The sequence below is a fragment of the Panthera onca genome, chromosome B1 (assembly GCF_046562875.1).
Source record: "Panthera onca isolate mPanOnc1 chromosome B1, mPanOnc1 haplotype 2, whole genome shotgun sequence".
Taxonomy (NCBI): Eukaryota; Metazoa; Chordata; class Mammalia; order Carnivora; family Felidae; genus Panthera; species Panthera onca.
In genome coordinates this window covers 78,085,695-78,107,757 of record NC_138342.1, presented here as the reverse complement: position 1 = coordinate 78,107,757, position 22,063 = coordinate 78,085,695, and the positions used below count along the sequence as shown (strand labels likewise).

The window sequence follows — 22,063 nt, the reverse complement described above, 5'->3', positions numbered from 1 at the left end:
GCCACCTTCCCCAAACCTCTCTCACACAATAGCTACTGCTGTCACAGCAGGACAATTGAGTGGATCTTATGGTGGTATATTTTTTCCCATCATATGCATGACAGAAAGTCTAATGGACCTCGTTCATTTCTTGAGTAGCTTTTAAGTCCCTATAAAATGGCTTGTTATCGGTTCTATCAGTGTTCCCAAGATGTCTACCTGGATGTTAGGGAGCCCTGACAGTAGCTGTATTTTCAGTCCTCCAGTCAGCAAGGAGAAGACAGTAATTAGCTGAAAAGTTAGAGAGGAAGAATATTTGTACCCCAGAAGGAACAGCTAAATACTGATGGCACGGTGTGATAAATAAAATTCACAGCCTTTAAAGTGGAAGGATTAAATGGGCTATATTAATTTATACAAGGATTAACAAAAAATTTCGATCACTGCCCTTAATAATAAAAATGTTAAAACTTGATATGACTTTATAGCCAATCTTGGGATATATTCTTCTCTACTTACACCTTGGTATTGTACTGGGAACAAATATTAAAAAAATGGAGAAGAGCAGTAAAATAACATCAGAAAGACACTGTTTTTAAAATTACCACTCAGAACACCTCTGTCAATTTTCTAAGACTTAAATTTTGGCATAAATGGAAAAGACTTTTTGCATGCAGAAGGAAAAAAAGCGTATCTGATGCTGATATTGCCATCTATCTAGTAAGGGTTTCTGTAGAATTTAAACTATTTTTGGCTTCTAGTAATATGTTGGCTCCTTGAAATATTTCCTGAAATTCCTAACTGCTCCCCGACTCCCAGATGGTAAATACTACCTGGGGCTCCTTGCTAAGTATGAGGGCTTACGACTTTCCTGTTCAAATTGCTGGAGTTAATTCTCAGTTCACTTAAGTAATTGCTCAAACTAACTTCTATGAGTCTGGGCAATTAATCTTGGGCAGTCTGTGGTGCTTTGTCATCTTGAGGGGGATGTGTTTAAGTTGGATGGGGTCACATAGTCTAAGGCACTGCAGTAGTGTGCATCTGACCAAGGATTCATTTGTGTTGAAGGCATCTTCTCATTCCCCGATATAGGTTGCTAACCACTTAGATGTCCCTTGTTTCTCATCTCAAGGCCCCTGTCGATTTGTGTGACACTCCCCATTACTTTCCAGTATGTTTTGTCAGGTGCAAATACTTCTGGTACTTTTAAACTGCATGAGAGTGCAAATCTATGAAGCTGTTTGTGGCCTCTCTTCTTAAATGATTTGTGCAGCATTTATTCTCTGTCTTCACAGGGATCTGCCCAGGCACAGAGTTCGGGGTGCTTCTCACCACCACCCATGGACCACTGCCTTCATAATCTTGTCTCTCTCTCTCTCTCAAACTGAAGTATAGTTCACACATGATGTTACATTAATTTCAGGTGTACAGCCTAGTGATTGATTCAACAAGTCTGTATGTTATGCTATGCTTACCACAAGTGTAGAAACCACCTGTCACCATACAGTGCTATTACAATACCATTGACTGTATTCCCTATGCACTCATAACCCTCTCCTATGTTTCATCCCCTTGTGAGGAATCTTTTTAAAGTCTTGGGAGACAGTCCTTCCTGTTTTGTCTTGGAGGCATCTTAGCATTGTCTCCAGGGATTAGATTTTAGGAAATCAAAGTAAGATTTATTAGTAACCATTTTTTCATCACGACCTAATCTCTCTTCGGGAATAGCAGAGAACTGAGAGCAGACCATCTGCCTTGACGGGGAAAGGGAACAAGAGAAACAAGTAAGTGGGGCCAAAAGTCATTTATAGCTGAAAAATATTATTCTTCCAGTAGTGCTATATTGCTTTTTACTCAGAATAATGATCATCCATATAGTGTACAATCTGTATAATGTTCATGGACCAATTTTGTCTATTTCCTCATACAAAATCTAGCAATTCAAGAGGACAAACTCATATATCCCTATCAGACTTTATTTTCCTTGATGTCAGGAACAACTTGAATCATTCTATAATGGTGATGGACACGTGGAAAATGCCTCTGTTGTATAGCTGGAGATGATGCTGAAATATTATTTCTTAGATTTGTAAGTGGAAATTATGATTAGACATCTGTGACACCAGGCTGCATGATTGTGTATAAAGAACAATTCACCAATGTTGTATGACTTCAGGTAATGAGCCAAGGAACCATCGAGGCATATAGCATAGAACTGTAAGTTGAGCTTTGACTAGAACTGTGTTTCTCAGTGTGGTCTCCAGACCAACATTATGAGGAACTTACTAGAAATGCAAGTATCCCAGATACGCTGAATTTATAACTCTGAGAATAGGGTCTCTATTTCTGTGTTTTAACAAGCCCCCTTTGTAATTGTGTTGCAAGTCAGAGTTTGAGAGCCCCTGGACCAGAGGATGGTTAGCTTGAATCAAATGAGTGATCTCAGGTACGTAGCTTCACTCTTGGCTCTCAGTTTTCTCCTTTAGAATTAAGAATTATTCCATACTTGATCTGGTGGGAAGAGCATCCTTTGTCTTACTCTGCTTAGAACAAGGTACAAACATAGGCCCCGGCTAGTTTTGCTCAGTTTATTGGTTGTAACATATGTCCTTGATCTTATCATTTGCCTGAGAAGAATGGGAGCATGTCTCCGTGTAGTGCACATTCCCTAGGAGGCAAAATGCAAGATGGATAGGGGTGCAGTTTCTCTGGGAAGCAGCCTGGTGTCGAACCACCAGCTCTGTCTCTTACTGGGTGATGTTCATGAAGTTTTCACCTTCTCATTTCCCTCAACTGTAAAATTAAAATCATGCTGTAATCCTCCCTAACTCAGAGAGGTAGAATGGGATGAGGTCATGTGAGAATGAGGCTGTACAGGTTAGGTGCTTACAGGAAGACCTAGCACTGGTTGGTGCCAAATAGATGTTAGCAAATGCTGGGTTGAGTGCAGGCCGGGCTCTGCTATAAGGCCTAGAGTTGGGACAGACACCATCTCCCCACTGAAGGAGCTAATAGGAAGAACCAGACACGTAAACTTATAATCCCCAAAGGTATTAGACTCTACAGTGGCACCTGGGAAAAACGAGGACATCATAATGGGACAAGGGGTCTTGAAAGGACAGCTCAAGTACATTGAGAAGATCCATCACCATGACGGATGGACAGTCAACTGAGTGATCTTGATATAATTGTAATGAAAACACCAATAACTAATACCAGTTGACAGTATTTACCAGGCCCTGTTCATGATCTCAGTCAGTCTTTGCAGAAGCATATGAGACAGGTATTTGCATTATCATCATTTTACAAACTAAGAAATTGGGACTTAATGAAGCAAGGAAACCTGACTACAAAGGTGGGGTTTCTGACTCTGAGATCCAGATTTCTCAGGATTTACTTATTATTTAAATAAAACTCACATAAAATGTTTTCAACTCTTCTAACAATTTAATTCTTTATGTTTCACAAGTTTTAAATAAGAGATAACAATTCTAAAGCAATGCAATGATTTGCCCTAGGACATGCCCGCCCCCCCCCCCCCCCCCCCCCCCCTTGCAATAGAAAGAGGGCTGCAGTTGAAGACTCTGGCTTTTCTTTGATCTCCCTTCCATCGCTGCTTCACTGAACTAACCAAACTGCCGTTTTCTTATTTATAACAAAAGAAAAGAAAAGTCAGAAGGTGATACAGAAAGAGCACTGTTTTGAACGAAGCACTTTATAAAGGGGGCGGGGGAATACTTCAGAACTGGCACAGAGTGACATCTAAGGTTGTGTGGAGGTGCTGAGCTGCACAAATCCCAGCAAGCCAGAGAACGCCCTCCTCTGAGAGTTGGTGTTCTTCATCCCTTTTTAAAATATATTTTAAATTTTTTAATGTTTATTTTTGAGAGAGAAAGAGAGAGAGTGAGACAGAGCATGCGTGGGGGAGGAGCGCACGCGCGCGCGCACGCACACACACACACACACACACACACACACACAGAATCCCAAGCAGGCTCCAGGCTCTGAGCTGTCAGCACAGAGCCCTACGCAGGACTCCAACTCACAAACTATGAGATCATGACCTGAGCCAGTCAGATGCTTAACGGACTGAGCCACCCAGGAACTCATCTTCACCCCTTTTCTTGTACGACTTTAACTCAGTTATTCAAAACTTTTCCTTGCTAATTCTGCTGAAGTTCAGACAGCTTCTCAATCTGATTCAGAGTCCCAGTTTATTGAGAAAAGTGTAAAGAATCAATTATTCATCACTGTATAATAAAGAATCAATTTAGGGGTGCCTGAGTGGCTCAGTTGGTTAAGCATCCAACTTTGGCTCAGGTCATGATCTCACTGTTGGTGGGTTCGAGCCTCGCGTCAGGCTGTGTGCTGACATCTCAGAGCCTGGAGCCTGCTTCCGATTCTGTGTCTCCCTCTCTCCCTGCCCCTCCCCCACTCACACTCTGTCGGTCTCTCTCTCTCAAAAATAAATAAACATTAAATTTTTTTAAAGTCAATTTACTATACCAATAGTTTTAGCTAAATAATTCCATATGTACAGGAAATATACTTTTAAAAGATAAAATTAGAAAAAATAGATCATCTTTTCAGAAAGGAAAAAAAAAGCTTTATTTGACATATCTTTTAGATGAAACGATCTTTTACCAGACTTTCATTAAAGCCTTTAGTGGAGAACATACAAGGCAAAAGAATCAGTCAAGGTTTATAGCTCCTAGTGATGTATTGAAATGTATTAGAAAGTAGATGCCGCCCTTTACAAGGGAAGACTAATGCTGATTGGCTTCCCTGTTGTGCCCCCAGCTGAGAAATAGATAAACACTTTGTATATTTTCCCTTGGTTTTGAGACTGATACAATACATAGGTCAGTAAAGTCAACAACATTTAAATTGTTAAAAGATTTTTTTTCTGAGTCTTCTGGGAATGGTAAAACAGGATACAGTCTTTTATTCCCATTTCCCTTCATGAAATGTACTCTCTTCTTTTTGGAACACACGATAGTTGCTGTGCATACAGATAGGTCCTAACAATGCTTCTCTGACATTTAAGCATTTCACCTTCTTTGCAGTACAGCCTGTTTGTCCTTTTAAACTTGGCCACTGGGCCAAATGCAAAGGAACCACTGTGTGACTTTTTGCTTATCTTCTGTACCCAAGCCTGCAAAGTTAGTGCTTGAGTGTGTCAGGTATCACCTGGGGACTTAAGGACGAGGCTTTTTACAGTTAACCCAATCCCATGACCTGTACCACACTGCCTTTGATTTGAAGGCAGTTTAGTTAACTACCAAGACTGCCTACTACATTAATCGGAATCAGGTTCATTTGAGATGTGGGCACACAATAATTCCTGGTTTTCTGCATAATGGCTTTGGGCATACTCAATTACATGCTGGAGTGTCTGCCAGTGGGAAACAGCAATGTTTTTCTTCTTGTACGTGCTGCTCCATTCACAGGGTTTTTTTTTTTTTTAACTTTTTATTGGAAATAATTTTAAAATTTTAGAAAAGTTGTAAGAAGCAGTATAGATCAAATAACATCCTGATATTCATTACCCAGATTCACTTATTATCTCTCTCTTACTTCATTTGATTTATCATTGACTCAAATTCTCTCTCTCTCTCTCTTCATGCATATATTTTGAATCACATCAGGGTAAGCTACATATATCATGGTCCTTTACCCCTTAATACTTCTGTGAATATTTCTCAGTAGGATATTCTCTTATATAGCTACAGTTCAGTTAACAATTTTAGTAAATTAAGATTGATAGAATACCTTTGTTAACTCTATTATCCTTATAATTTCAATTTTAAGAGCTGGATCCAATACCTTTTCCCACTCTAGGTAAGGGTCCACTCTGGAGTGTGGTATTGTATTTAGTTGTCATGTCTTTGTAGTCTTTTTAAATCCAGAACATTTCCATAATCTTTGTTTGTCTTTTGTGCCACTGACAGTTTTGAAGACTACAGTCTCCCATCCGTTTTTATTTCAGAACGTTTGTTCCTCATTTAGCATATATCTGATACCAACTGATGCTTATATTCTCATTACGTATTTTTGTTTGGAATGTTACATAGGTGATATTATGGCTTTCTCGGGATATCTCATCCAAATTCACACAATGTCTATGTACTTCTCATTGACGGTGTTTAGATCACCCAATCAATATACTGTTTGATTTCTCCATGTATAAATGTCACTTTTCTTTTGTAGCTAATAATCAATCTATGGAAAGGCATTTTAAGAGCAGGCAAATGTGCTCTTCACCAAAACTTTTCCCCAGATATATTCTCCATTAGCGATTCATGTCTGATCCAGTCCTTACTCTGATGATTGCAAATGCTGACTTTCCAACTCTTGTACTTTCTCCTCATTTGCCAGTTGGCACTTAATATTTTAATCTAATCTACACTACTCCCTTTTCTCCTATTTATTTATCTACTTCTTATTGATATGAACTCATGAACTCCAATTTTTTTGGAATTGTTCATCATGCTAGTTAGTGTACTTAATTATTTTGTGCTCAAGTTGTCCTTGATGTGACTAGTAGAATACCTTCAAGCTTTCTCTTGAGTCTTGTAACATGCTTTATTTATTTATTTATTTATTTATTTATTTAGAACAGCCTCACTGCTGGTCTAATAAGATATTCTAGGCTTATCTTGCATACCTCCTATCCCATTTCTGGACCCAGCCATTTCTCCAAGGAGTCCTGATTCCTTTTAGTGGGAAACAGTATTAGACACCAAGATCTGGATACTAGGTATACGAAGAGGGCCATTTTAAAGACTCATAAGGTGGATGATATCTTAAGGTTTCACTTAATCGAGCTATGGTATCATTAAATCATTTCAACTTGATTATTCTAAATGTTCAGAAAAGACTTAAAGTTTAGATTTTAAAATACTGAAGTGGAAATAAATGTATAGCTAATTTACAATGCTTTTTGATTATTTTGTTTAACACTTTATAAAGCAGCGTAAGAGAAAGAGTTCAGCAGTAACACCCCAGATTTGATTGATTGTAATGGTATAGCCAGGGGAGCTCAGTTTTCAGGTGGTATTGCACAATTATCAATTCGTTTGTGGTAGTGTCCATTCACGTCTAGCACACAGAAAACATGACCATCTTCAGAAGGAAAGGTATCCACAAGAGCGTGCCCTGCATGGCTCACAGGAGTGGCATATCAACAGCACAGGACTCCTATAGCCCGTCCTACAGTGTTGAAAATGCACACAGGCAAACAGGATTCTTTCAGGGTTATTTCACCAACTCCTTGGTCTGATTTGACTTTCAAATACACACTGCCTTTTTTTTCTGGCCGAAGGTCTTAATTTGATTCTCAAAAAAAGTCTTCTTCAGTAGTAGATTTCCTTCTCCAGAGAGACATTTCATTAGCTTCCTAGAAGAATTTGGCTTATTTTCAGTTTGAATGTTTTATTAAAGAGAATGATAAATAAAGGGGCTTTCTACCTCAGGTAATAAACCAGAGTTCTCATATCTGCATTATGACAATGTCTTGCCTTGTATTAATACTGTTGATCATTTAAGTAAATTCATACTAATTTACATTACAACAAAATTATAAATGCTGCCTTGGGTAAACCAAGATAGATACTGGTTTAAATATGAAGTGTTATGTTATAAATACTATAACATGGATAGAGTACAAAGAGCAAGAAACAATTTTCTGTGCAACATAATACAAAATTGATGATTTAAACTACAACACCTCAAATATGAATACATACAAAACCACAATTGATATACACACCCATAATGTCTCAGAAAACAGAATTTTTTAGCCTTCTACCATGTGGAAAATTTTCCTTCAATAAATAGTTGAGCTCTCCAATGGGCTGTAAGTCACTGGAAAAAAAAATCAGGACACATAATATACTATATCATGAAAGGAGTCTAGAAAATGAGGTGATGTGTGCTTGAGTTTCTTAATCCTACTGGGATTGATTTGGGGGACCATCTCACAATAGCCTAAGAAATCAAGGATTATCTCAACTAAAACTGTAAAGTTGTATTAAATATTAATGAGAAATACGTATCTGAGAAATAACTCAGAATTGTGTAAGTTTTACAAGAAACATGATTTAAATATCAAAGATCTTGAGTCTCAAAATCTCAGTAAATCCCCTGTAATGACTTTGATGTATTTAAAAAAATAAATTGATATTAGAAGCTTTTAGGATTCTTGTTTACTGAATGTTTTTTAATCACCACTCATTTAGCATTTTATTTTTTTTTTTAATTTTTTTAATGTTTATTTTTATTTTTGAGACAGAGAGAGACAGAGCATGAATGGGGGAGGGTCAGAGAGAGAGGGAGACACAGAATCTGAAACAGGCTTCAGGCTCTGAGCTGTCAGCACAGAGCCCGACGCGGGGCTTGAATTCACGGACTGCGAGATCACGACCTGAGCCGAAGTCGGATGCTTAACTGACTGAGCCACCCAGGCGCCCCTCATTTAGCATTTTAAAATAAAATTTTTGCCATAGGAGTAGGTTTTGTTTTTTTTGTTTGTTTGTTTTTGTTTTGGTTATTGTTCAATAACAATTTAAGTTTTACTTCAGTGATGATCTTTTCCCCTACACACATTATGACTGATAAGATATATGAGACAGCTATCACAGATTATGGCATTTTCCAAAGATGGCTATAAAATGTCATCCATTCAACTGCTATTTCACTATCAAGAGGTGGTTATCTATTTCTCCATCTTCTTAAATCCAGGCAGTCTTCACGGCTTCTTTGGCCACTAGAACATGGTAAAATGATGCAGTTACAGTTCCTGTTGGAGCCCTTAACTGGCCTGGCAGTTCTTGCTTTCTGCCCCTTAGAAACCATCCATCATGTAAGAAGTGTAACTATCCTGAGACACCATGCTATGGAAACCCATATCTCATGGAGCAGCCCTGAAGGATGAGAACTGAGAGAGAGAGACACACAGAGAGAGAGAGAGAGAGAGAGAGAGACAGAGACAGAGACAGAGAGAGAGAGAGAGAAGAAAGAAGGAAGGAAGGAAGGAAAAAAAGAAAGAGTTTCTGCAAGGTACCAAAAATATAAATAAAGAAGTTATCCTGAAAGAGATCCTCCAGCCCCAGTCACAACAATAGCCATAGCTGAAGCCATGTGAATCGCAGATAAACTACCTTGCCTTTTCCAGATTTCTTTTTTTAAATTTGAGCCTAAATCAAGAGTCAGACACTCAACCGACTGAGCCCCCCAGGTGCCCCCCAAATTTCTGACCTATGAAATTGTAAGAAAAACATAAACATTATTTTAAATGACTAAGTTTTCAGTTAACTTCTTAAGTAATAATAGATAAACAAAACGTAGATACTGAGCAAATTTAAACTTAATAAGGAGCCTCAAAACTGTAAAGTTTGTTTTGCCCTTTCCCTGATGTCATGGTGCAAGGCAATGTGCTGGGTGCTGGTGATAAAAATTGAAAAGATAAGTGTTACCTGGCCTTTGCTATCCAGTAAGAGATACACATAAACAATTATCTACAATAAATGTGACAAATGTAATAATAAAGTGATATGAGAATATAGAAGGAATAATTAATTATTCTTCCATCAGAAATCAAGCATTACAATGGCAGGGAATTTTTACCTGCTTGGTTCAGATGAAATACAAAGGTATCTGGTCCATAATAGATGTTCAAAAATATATGTTGAATAAATAAATGGCTGAACTGAAGAAGGAGGCGATGGGCATGTGAATGGTAAGGTTTAGAAATGACCCCTGAAACAATGGAGAAAAAAGATAATATTTTAGCCATATCTTGAAGAACACCTAGAATTTTGTTAGGAGGAGTAGCAGAAGACCGTAGATAGAATAAGGGCTGGTAACTAGAATAGTCTACCATATACCATCATATGCCACCACATAGCTGGCAACTTAAGCTGTGGGAGTAGTGAGAATGGTCTGGTATTCATAAGTCAGGCCTTAATTTGAAAAATCTTGGCATCTAACCCAAAATTACCTTAAGAGATTAGTCTAATCTTAAGACATATTGGGGTGAGATTAATTCCCAGACTGAGGTAATCCTCTAACACATCCAGAATCCGATATGACTCTCAGACCCAAGAGTAGTAGATGCAGAATTGGTTCTTTGAAGCAACTGGCCACATTTCATTGAAATTTAAGGTCCTTGGACTTGTTTTATGATCAGCATAGTCGTTAGGCTAGGAATAAGTAGAAACTTCACCCTGCTTATCAACTTCCATTGAGATACAAGGTAGTGTAATAGTTACATTTCATTTTGTATTTGAGAAGGTCAGGAAGACCATTAGTCTTAATGGCTAGAAATTCTTAGTCTGAATTAATTGGCTATAATTTGTAGAAGTTGGAACTCTTCTATCTGTCCTCATGCATTAATTCATTGATTTACTTACTCATATTTGCCATGCAATATCTGAAAACATGGCAAAGTATTGTCAGTTCTTTAGGTAAAGGTTTCAATCTGTATTAAAATAATAATAATAATAATAATAATAATATAGCAAATTAAGTTATTCAACCCATTAAAGATCTCTTGATCTTTTAATGGATCTTAGACAAGCTTATCCTTCATTATGTTCTTGAGAACATACTACATGCCATATTTAAGTGCTTTGGAAGAGCAAGTACTGAGGAAGTGGGAGAAAAAAAAGTGAAAAACATAGATTCTGTCTACAGCCAATTTAAAGGAAAATAGTAGACTCAGTTTAAGCCCAAATAAATACATGTAATCACAAATGAAATAAATAAAAACATTTTAATGACTTACAAGCAACTTACAATGACTTACAAATGACTATCTTGGTTTAATAACTTAACCAAGATAGTGTTGACTTTTAGCTATTTCTGTGTTACTCATAGAATTGTCTTAGGAGGGAAGAGTGACTTCTGAGATTGTGATGGCAGTTTACCTGGAAATAGTGAATTGACTATCTACTTCTGCCACTTTATAGGAAGTGGGTAAGGCCCAAAAGGGACACACCAGTCCAGAAGCAAAGATATTTCCAAATAAAACCCAAGGACAAGGTTGGCCAATTAATACCAAATGTTAAGAGGAAATTAATAAACATTTAATAAGATATTTATTGCAAATTTTTGTTCAAGCTTCACTGTTGAAAGAGTATGCTTCTCCTATTAAAAAAAATTCTGGCAAGCTGTCTTTGCTATCAATTGTCTCTTTCTGACAGTAGTCATATTCTCTCCTCTACTTTACTTAAAAGCACTGAAGACCCAGGTACATTGAATTGTAGTTTTCTTATGGGCCAAGATTTAGTAAAAAATTGATGGTACTTAAGCCCTAATAATGAAACATTCTTAAGTATTGTTGCTAAAATGTCCTTCAAGCAAGACGTGGAAGGCAATACACACATGATGTCAGATCATAGCAGATAATCACTAACATTAAATTTTATATCACTCCTATGAATGGCTATTATAGTCAGCAGGTGACTTTGTTCAATTCTTAAACGGGTCTAGACTATAGAACCAACTGCCTTATGAAAGTGATAGCTGTTTAGGGTGGTTACTCATTCATTGATTTTTGGTATGAGTCCCACTACTGTTAAGCAACAGGTGTTGGTTCATAATCTCTGCACAAGAGTAAACATTCTAATTTGGTTTTATCACAGTCAGTGGGTTCTGTGGTTGGGTAAAACTTTATAATATTCATCATACTACCTGGAAGGCATTGGAGCATTTCTGAACATATTTTTTCCAATCAGAATAGCTAACATTTCTTGGGTACATATTATTTGCCACGATAGTAGGCATTTATAAATGGTATCTGATTTAATCTTTATAGCAACCTGTAAACATTATTGTTCTCTCTGTTTTGTAGAAGAGAAACTGAGGCAGAGTCATACAACTATTAACTAGATGAGCAGAATTTCAAAGTCAGGTTTGACTCCAGAGTACCTGTTCTTTTAACCACTGTGGTGACATCAACCAATGGGCAAACATCAGTGTGGTGTTTGTTATGACATGAGAGCTACATATGATATGATGCTTCTGGTTGGATATTGGATTTTTGTGATACAATTAATACAAGTTGAATGGATAGGGGGAAAAAATGAGAGTTCCTAGTTGTAATTTGACATCTTACAACTACAAACAAGCTAACCTTGATAGACCTGCAAGCACATGTTGGGTTCACCTATTCTAATCACATTTACAATTGTTGCAAATAATGGAATGCCAAAAAACTCACCTAATATTAATACTAATACCAATACTAATACTAAATGCTAGTACTAAATAACTAATGAAGTTAGTTTTTTTCCTGCCCAGGCAAGAGTATAAAAAATATGAATCAGAATTTTGCCTTTCAATGAACAGTATTAGTATGAAGAAGAACATGTTCCAAAAAAGAAAAACAGCAGCACAATTCGAATGTCTGAAAAAGATTATCTGGTAAATGGGAAATTTAAAGGGAAATAATCTTAACATAAAGGTCAACTGTAAAGACATTTAGGAAGCTGGTTATAAAATTAAAAGCATTATAAACATGAATTAAATATTTCCCAACTCCAGCTACATAAGTATAAATGCATGTATGATCTGATTTATTATAAAAGCTTACACAGTATGACACCAATAAAACCATTCTATATCAAAAGGGACAAACCCTAGTACTTCCCCCATATGGCATGTGTTACAGGCAGTTTCATGCACCTGTTGTGGGTGTGTTTTGCAGCGCTTAAAAAAAATAATAACGTATTGAAAAGCCAGTATGGATACAAATTATCTAGAACTTAAAATCTCTTTGCATACATATGTCTGGTATAAATCAAGATAACGTAAACCAAAACCAGAATGCTAAACAAAAGGCAAAAAAGGGTATAAGTTTTGAAAGAATTGGAGGAGCAGTTCTATTAGTATCATATAGAAATTTATGATTTTATGTATGCAAATATGAGACATTAACAGATGATGAAAAATTTTGATAATACTCGATAGTTCCATTTGCCCTTCATGGGAAACACAAATGCTTGGATTTAGATTAAAATGTGTAACAATAAGCCTTTGCAATACATTCAGGAAATTAACATCTTTTTATATGTAAAAAACTAATATATCAAAACATCATTAAACTAAGCACACTGCCAACAATGACCAGTACTACTCCACAATAAATTCTACTGCCATTTCTGACATGACCTAGACCAGAAATTCAACTTCTCAAATGTTCGTTTTAGTCATAAGAAGGTGGAATAAAATTGCTTATTTCTCTACTGGAGATGTTAAAGAGAATTTATTACCATTTTTCTAAAATGTTATGAAAGTCCTGTTTTTAACAGAATTTGAAGACTGATTTATTTATAAATATAAATAATAAAAATTTACTATTTTTTCTCTAGGTTCAGATTTGAAGAGTCTCTTTGAAAGTGGGAGAGGACAGATCTTACACAGACTTTTCAGCTATGGGAGAATTATTTGAAACGCTAACCCTCCTCCCCAAAATAAAACTCTTGTCATTTTTTCTCCCACTCTCTTGCTCTTTGGGGACTGTTTCTCTTTTAATTTATTGCTCTGTGTTCTAAAAAGTGGAGAGAGATTACAAACACGTTTAAAAAATGTATTAAATATAACTTATGGTAAATTAGTAATACCTCTTGAAGAACCCTGCTAAGATCTCTCCCATGGTGCTTCCTTTGGGGGAAGATAACTCAATTCTGGTGATTTAAAGGTTCTGTCTAGTTCTTTTAAACATTCCTTTGATGTTGTATTGCTCTGCTTGTAATAGACTGTTATTGCCCTATATTGAGTTTACAGAGTGAAGGTAAATCTTTGGTGATGTGATTGTACCACCCCAAACTCAATATTGTTCACAGGGCCTTTATAACTCTCAGCTACACTGTGGCAGAACAGCACACATTTTCATTTTTACCTTTTTAGACTTATTCTTTGTTCTGAAGCTGAAACTATGAATGCTCACATACACTCCACGGTGCTTGCTCTGTGAAGTGGTAACTCATAAGCAGAAAGAAACCTTGTCAGGTGGGTTTTTTTCTTTTTCTGAAATTGTCCATTTTATTGTTGATCTTTTTCATTACGTTCCATTAGGTACTCTACTATGTTATTGAAAAACACCACTACTGGGAACAGCTCAGTTAGAATATCTATCAAAGTTTCTAGTTTGAAATGTTTTCTAAGGATATAGAACGGCCCTATGAGAGGAGATTCCCCTGAGGAGCCCTAGCGTACCTTGAAATGGATGAACATGATTTCCCCTGGTGGCAGATGTCACACATAAGACTTACATGATCAGAGGTATTAACGTAGACAATTCAATATTAACATTTGCCTGTTTGAATGAAAGTAGAAACTTTATATAGTGGCTTGTGTTACTTTTTGCTTCTTTTGTGACGTTTCTTGCAAAAAAGAGAGCTAATATATTTCACTGGTACAGCATTCAGCTTTGTTTAAAACTGCTTGGAGAGCAAGACAACACTAAGGCTACTTTTTAGGCACTCATTTCACTTATTGACATGTGCCCTGTTAGTATCCTTTTTCCTGTCATGTTAAAGGGTATGATCACACGGTTTTTTTTTTATGTGAAGTTTATTGTCAAATTGGTTTTCATACAACACCCAGTGCTCATCCCAACAGGTGCCCTCCTCAATGCACAGCACCCACTTTCCCCTCCCTCCCACCCCCCATCAACCCTCAGTTTATTTTCAGTTTTTAAGACAATCATCAAGACAGCATGGTATTGGCACAAAAACAGACACATAGACCAAGGGAATAGGATGGAGAACCCAGAACTGGACCCACAAAAGTATGGCCACCTAATCTTTGACAAAGCAGGAAAGAACGTCCAATGGAAAAAAGACAGTCTCTTTAACAAATGGTGCTGGGAGAACTGGACAACAACATGCGGAAGAATGAAACTAGACCACTTTCTCACAGCATTCACAAAAATAAACTCAAAATGGATAAAGGATCTGAATGTGAGACAGGAAACCATTAAAACCCTAGAGGAGAAAGCAGGAAAGGACCTCTCTGACCTCAGCTGCAGCAATTTCTTACGTGACACCTCCAAAGGCAAGGGAATTAAAAGCAAAAATGAACTATTGGGACCTCAGGAAGATAAAAAGCTTCTGCACTGCAAAGGAAACAACCAACAAAACTAAAAGTCAACCAACGGAATGGGAAAAGTTATTTGCAAATGACATATAGGACAAAGAGCTATTATCCAAAATCTATAAAGAACTCACCAAACTCCACACCCAAAAAACAAATAATCCAGTGAAGAAATGGGCAGAAAACATGATCACACAGTTTTTGAGAAATAATTTGTTGATACTCAATTTTTAAAAAATAAAAAATATCCACAAATGTAAGAGGAGATTCTGTATATCACAGTAGGCTGGATTTTATTGTATTTTTTTAATGTTTATTTTTGAGAAAGCGAGAGTGCCAGCAAGGGAGGAGCAAAGAGAGAGGGAGACACAGAATCTGAGGCAGGCTCCAGGATCTGAGCTGTCAGCACAGAGCCCAACGTGGGGCTCGAACTCACAAACTGTGAGATCATGACCTGAGCCAAAGTCAGATGCTTAACTTACTGAGCCACCCAGGTGCCCCTAACAATTACTTTTTAGATAATAAAATTATTTTAAAGCATCTGAAAACATACAGATGCTGGGGTCCCAATCTGGACTTACTAAGTTAGGATCTCTGGGGATGAGGCCTTGGCATCAGTATTAGAACAAAATTCTCTCAATTATTGCAGCGATGGTTACAAATGTTGGCCTAAATCATAATGTGACTGTGATGTTCATTCATGTTTGATTGGCGTCATAAAATATGATAATAGTTGTGATCAGGACCTGAGTTGAAATTGGATGCTTAACCAACTGAGCCATCCAAGCTCCCCAAGTAGACTGGATTGTAAATAACCAGAAGCATTCAGTATATTATTCTGCTAGGGTAGCTAATAATTGTTACTCCAGATAAGTCAAAATTATTCCTCTGTGACAAATGCTTTTCATTATCATTTCCCCATTCGTAAAAGTAAAGGAAAGCAGTTGTCTTCAGTCTCAGAGGTTGATAAAGATTGGTTGCACCAGTAAATGTCCACAGCATTTGCATTTCTTGTGGTCTTCCTTCAGTTTCCTCCTTCTTGTTACTTCTTTTCACTCTTAGACCTCTTGCAAATGAAAGTCTTCAGAGCTCCACAGTTCTTTAGGAAAGAATTAAAGGCACACAATTCGTACGAAGAAAGTTTCTGAGGTAATGCTTAATATGCATAATTTTAGAGCATATATTATTCAGTGAGAATGAGGTTCATGATTGAAACTAGAATTGCTTGGATGGGACCTCAGGAAGCATCTCCTAAAGGCTGCAAATACATGGTATTGGGCCATATATGGATGATAGATATGTTTTACTGAAATTACACATGGCTTGTGCTTGCTTAGGCAGCACATATACTAAATTGTACATGGCTGTAGTTTCGTTTTTGTTTTGGGATTTTTTTTGAATTTTTAAAAATTAGGTGCTAACATTTATTTATTTTTAGTTTTTATTTATTCATTTTTATTTTATTTAAGAGAGAGAGAGAGCAGGGAAGAGGATCTGAGGGAGGGGGAGAGAGGAAGAGAGAGAGAGAGAGAGAGAGAGGGAGAGAGAGAATCTCAAGCAGTTTCTATCCTCATTGCAGAGCTCGACATGGGGCTTGATCCCACAACCCTGGGATCATGACCTGAGCCAAAATCAAGAGTCAGACACTCAACCGACTGAGCCACCCAGGGGCCCCTGGATGCTAACATTTTAAAATAGGGGTTTTGCCTTAGAATATGGATTTTCACCTTCTTTTGAACAATTGGAAACTTTAAATAACCCTGGGCCAACATTCTCATCGGGGATGCTACCTGGAGGTGGCTTGCACATTAGTCTTTTGTGGGCTGAAGTCCCCACATGGGCTGCTTCCTTTGCAATACTGCCCACCCCTGTATCATCTGCATTCATGGTATCTGTTTCTAGTCTAATTCTAGCAAGTTCTTCACCCTTTTCACTTTGCTCATTCTGGAAAATCGTCTCACCATGTGTCTCACTCCATTTCCATCTGTCAGAATCCTTACACCTCAAAGAGCATTTCCTCCCCATGACTCTCTTCAATCACTCATCATCACCTTCTGGGAATCTCTCCTGCTCTAATTCTTCCTCTGCCTTTTGTTAATTGCACGCAATCTGCCTTCAGTTATATTGCTTGTATTTTCATTTTGCCTCCTAATAATTGTAAGCACTTGAAAGGCAGGGACTATCTCTGTACCCCACACAATGACTTCCTGCATAATGCCTGGCACCTAGTAAGTTCTCCATAGGTATAGAGTAATACAGATACAGATATATAGTAATTTAGCATGTGGTTTTTATCTGTTAAATCATTGAAGTCAGTATTTATGAAATTAAAATTTCCTATCCAAGTGGTCAAAGAAGTAAAAGTGGGAGGAAAAAAGGAGCAAAATTTTCTAAAAGGGTAACGGCGAGTGGATTATACTGTAACTATCATTCACCTCAGTAATTGTAGCATGAGCTGTTAAATCACAGCTAAAATGTTTTTGGACAGTATCACTGGGACAGAATTTGCCTCAATCCCACCTCCTACCTACACGTTATCTATTAGCAATTTAGCATTATTTCCACTTGTATGTTCTTCTTTGTTTGGGGATGGTAGGACACTCGGAAACTACATTCCCAGAATCTCTGACGCATGTTCTGGGGTTGGTTCCACTAGGAGCTACGTTCATATCAGATCTGCAAGGTGGAAGGGAAGCGGAAGCCATGTTCTCCTTTCATAGGCAGCAGAAGGCAGACGTGCGGGCTTTTGCAAATGTGAGATTTTGCAGCAGTCTTCTCAGCCTTTTTTTCCTAAGAATTACCTGTTTCCTGATTGAAATATCTAGAGCAGTTTCTGCTTTCCTATTTTCCTGATGAAACTCCTACTGGTACATTTAAATTTTTTAAAAATGTTTATTTATATTTTGAGAGAGAGAGAGAGAGAGAGAGAGAGAGAGAGAGAGAAGGGGGGGGAGGGGCAGAGAGAGATGGAGACAGTATCTGAAGCAGGTTCAAGCTCTGAGCTGTGAGCACAGAGCTGGACGCAGGCTCCAACACACGAAGCCTGAGCTCATGACCTGAGCCAAAGTCGGACCTTTAACCAACAGAGCCACCGAAGCGCTCCCCTACTGATACATTTTGAGAAGGAAATAGGCACAGGGTACCATTTAGTAAATCTATTTCTGAGTTTGACATGGTCAAATATTTAAAATCAGAGTTTCACCAACTAGAAAATGATCTGAATGAATATTTCCAGAATAAAAGGTATATAGATCCTCCCCATAAAAGAAGCAGAAAGGTGAAGATACTGCAAGTTTTAATTAGGTCACTTATAAGAAGAATATATATACTTTTTATACAGGAGACTATTTGCAAGGTAAAATATTGTTCTGAAAAGATAACTTAGGCCATGTTTCACTGACAAAAATATTTGACAGGTACAGAGAGAAAACCATAAATAGTTCGTACCTCAACCTAGATTCAATGGTTAGCAGAATGTTCTGTATATCATAGTATTTAGTAAATATTTACTGACTTCACTATAGAGAAAAAAGAAAAAGTGCCTTCCTTCCTTTCAGCAAAATCTGGTGTGTCTGAACAATATTTCTCATGTTAGGTAATTTAAAAGATGCTTATTATTTGGCTTATGGAGCATAATCAATGATCTGAGCACTACTTCATCTAGAAATGACCTTGGTTCCTGTTTATTAGGTAAGGAAAATGGCATATTATGATTTCCTTTTGCTTTAGGTTAGCTAGAATTTCAGCAAAATTGCTACTGCCAACTTATTTTAATTAGCGTGAAACACAGTATGTAATTTTACTGTGGCTGAGTCAGAGGCTAGTCCATTGAGGTCCACTATGATGAGTTAGAGAGTCATACTCCCGTGAGCCCACTCCTCAAAATCGCCCCCAGTCTACAAGACTGAGCTGTCTGGATTGGAATTCAAAGTAATTCTTCTTTGAAAGGATGAATTTAGTTAGTTACAGCTGATTGCATGCCTTTTCTCTGCTACATTTCTAATTGTGCTTGGTTCTTGGCACAAAGAACCTGCTAGATTTCTAGCATCAGACACGTTGACTCCTTATTCTCACAGGTGAATGGATGCAAGTTGACTTTGCACAGGTTAAAGGTTTTTTGTTAGATGCTGCTTTGTCTGGGTTAACATGATCTGTCAGCCATTTCACTTTGCTTTTGACACAGTTTTTTCAAGGTAAACTAAAAACATTGAGACAGAGGTCTCATATAGAATAGTAAAGATGAGAGTTGTTTAAAAAAAAGAAAAGAATAAACCAATAATACACAATAAACATATTTGGGTGTGTGGTGAAAGTAATTGGTAACTTGAGGTATTGTATGCATATTTGTGACAATTAGCTAATTTTTTAGAACAAAGTGGCACTAGACATAAATCTCTTTCTCATCATCCCTATAGAGACCTACTGGAAAATGAACATGTAGAACTAAGAGCAGTGGAACAGAATCTTTACGTACCTCAGTCCAACTAAAAAGAAATCTGGAAAATGCAATTGAATAAAAAAACCTTATAAAACTAAATTGTTGCAACTAGATTTTCTTTCAATTTTCAGGGAACCAGTGAGTATTATTACATAATAGGATTTTATATTAAGAGAAATATGCAGGCTGTCTCTAGTGATCAGTCGTGAGTCATAGCCTTGTGGTTTTTTTACACAAGCCACTGTTATCACTTAAAAATCTAGAAAATAAAAGTCCTAAAATTTGATTCTAATTTGTTAAAAATAAAAACGCTCTTCTTACCAAAATAAGAATATATACTAATATATTCTACTATATAAAAATTATGTGCATATAAACATGTATCTACTAATAAAACATGTTATAAACATGTATTTACTAATATAAATATTTTGCCAAAGTAGAAACTTTATTTCTGACAATCAAATGATTTAAAAATATATATAAAATGCATTTATTAGTGGTAAATCCCAAACAATTAGAAGTGTATAAAACACAATCCCTTTTCCTAATCCCTTACTAAGGCTATAAATAATGCCAATAATTTGGCATGTATTCTCCTAGTTTTCTCCCATATATTTTTAGACATACATATGTATACAGATTTTTTAAAGTTTCAAATGGGATAACACTAATCATACTATTCTATGACTTGCTTTTCCCCCCACAATAATGTATTGTGGACACCTTTCTATGCAAATATATAAGGACTAGAAACTTATTTATTTTATTTTTTTAAGTACGCTCCATGCCCAAGGTGGGGCTTGAACTCACCCCTGGGATCGAGTCACATGCTCTATTGACTGAGCCAGCCAGGTGCCCCAGGACTGTAAAATAATTTTATAAATAAAATAACCAAGAAGTTAAAATAATTGCATATTATTTTATTTATTATATTTTGCATTTCATATATTTGATGTACTTTAAACTATTTGTAAATTATTGGTAAATTGGGTCCTTTATTTATAAATTGTTGAAAACACTTTCTTGAAAATGTATTTATGGTAATGAAAGTAGGTTTAAAACTTTTCATATTTTTACTTAGTTTAAAAATATATATTGGGGCATCTGGGTGGCTCAGTTGGTTAAGGGTCAACTCTTGATTTTGGCTTAGGTCATGATCTTGGGTTTGTGGGATCAAGCCCTTCATTGGGCTCTGTGCTGATGACCCAGAGCCTGCTTCAGATTCTCTCTCTCCCTCTCTCTTTGCCCTTCTCCCCCAACATTCTTATTCTCTCTCTGAAAACAAATAAACATTTAAAAAATATATCAATTAAGTATTTAATTATTTATAGAGCTATCCTGTGATTCAACGAATGTAAGTTTAATGTAATCTCTAATGATGCTTTATGCTGAACTGTAAAGAAATCATTCATAAGGTTGCATAACCTGAAAGTCTTGAGTCAAAAGTCCATTCATCTTCATGCCTCAGTGAAAAACGGATTGCACTATTAGTTATATGGAGGATAAAAGGAACTAAGATTTTAGGAATAACTTCACTTGGAGAGTTGCACAAGAATGAGAGTAATGTTTTAAGAAATGTAGAACCAACCAGATGTTTGGAAATTATATGGCTTGAGATTTTTTTTTTCTTCTGACTTAGTGTTTTCTGTGTGAGATAAGATAGAAGTGAGGGCAGACCACCCTCAAGACTACTATGGCATATAGGTTCTGTTGGATTAGAACATCTTCTATATTTTTGAAGGGCCTAACTGAAAATTTAATTGCTTAGGAGAGAGAGGTGATGAATTAACGGTATGACCAGGATTACACTGCTAAGTTCAATGGTCAATGCTTATTCCTCATTTGCTTGACCTTTTAGCATGATTTGAAACAGCTTTTTTTTTTTTAAATTAGTGACTTAAACTTTTTAAATTTTTTATTTTTCCTAGCTTCATTGAGATATAATCGACATATAACACTGTGCAAGTTAAAAAATTTTTTTTAATGTTTTAGTTTTGAGAGAGACAGAGACAGAGCATGAGCAGGGGAGGGGCAGAGAGAGAGGGAGACACAGAATCTAAAGCAGGCTCCAGGATCAAGCTGCCAGCACAGAGCCCAACGCGGGGGTTGAACTCACAAACCATGAGATCATGGCCCGAGCCGAAGTTGGAAGCTTCACCGGCTAGGCCACCCAGGTACCCCAATGTTGTATTAAAGTGTGCAATGTGTTGATCTGATACACTTACATGTTGCAAACTGATTAACAGCTTAACTTTAGCTAACACCCCATCCATCGCGACACATACTTACCATTTCTTCTTTGTGGTGAAACCATTTAAGATCTGCTCTTTTAGCAACTTTCATGTAAATAATACTAAATACTACTAACTATGGTTATTACACTGTACATTAGATCCCCAGGACTTACTCAGCTTATAACTTGAAGTTTGTACACTTTGACCAGCATCTCCCATTTTCCCTTACCTCCAAGCCCCTCATAACCACCAGCCTAGTCTCTTGAGAATGTTTTCTATTAAGAGATTTTTAAATATGTAAATCAATGCT

The 22,063-nt window shown here is 36.9% G+C and overlaps 1 long non-coding RNA gene across 3 annotated transcripts in view; it reads left to right on the top strand.

The window, feature by feature from the left end:
- LOC144616157 (uncharacterized) overlaps positions 1–13,481 on the top strand; it is a 174,338-nt gene extending 160,857 nt beyond the window's left edge. For 2 of the 3 annotated variants that reach the window (XR_013555201.1, XR_013555202.1), the window contains one exon: positions 13,353–13,481. This is a non-coding gene — a long non-coding RNA (uncharacterized LOC144616157). Of the gene's footprint in view, positions 1–11,833; positions 12,065–13,352 lie in introns of those variants that run through there. The other variant, XR_013555203.1, reaches the window with a different exon arrangement.
- Positions 13,482–22,063: the final 8,582 nt, after the last annotated feature.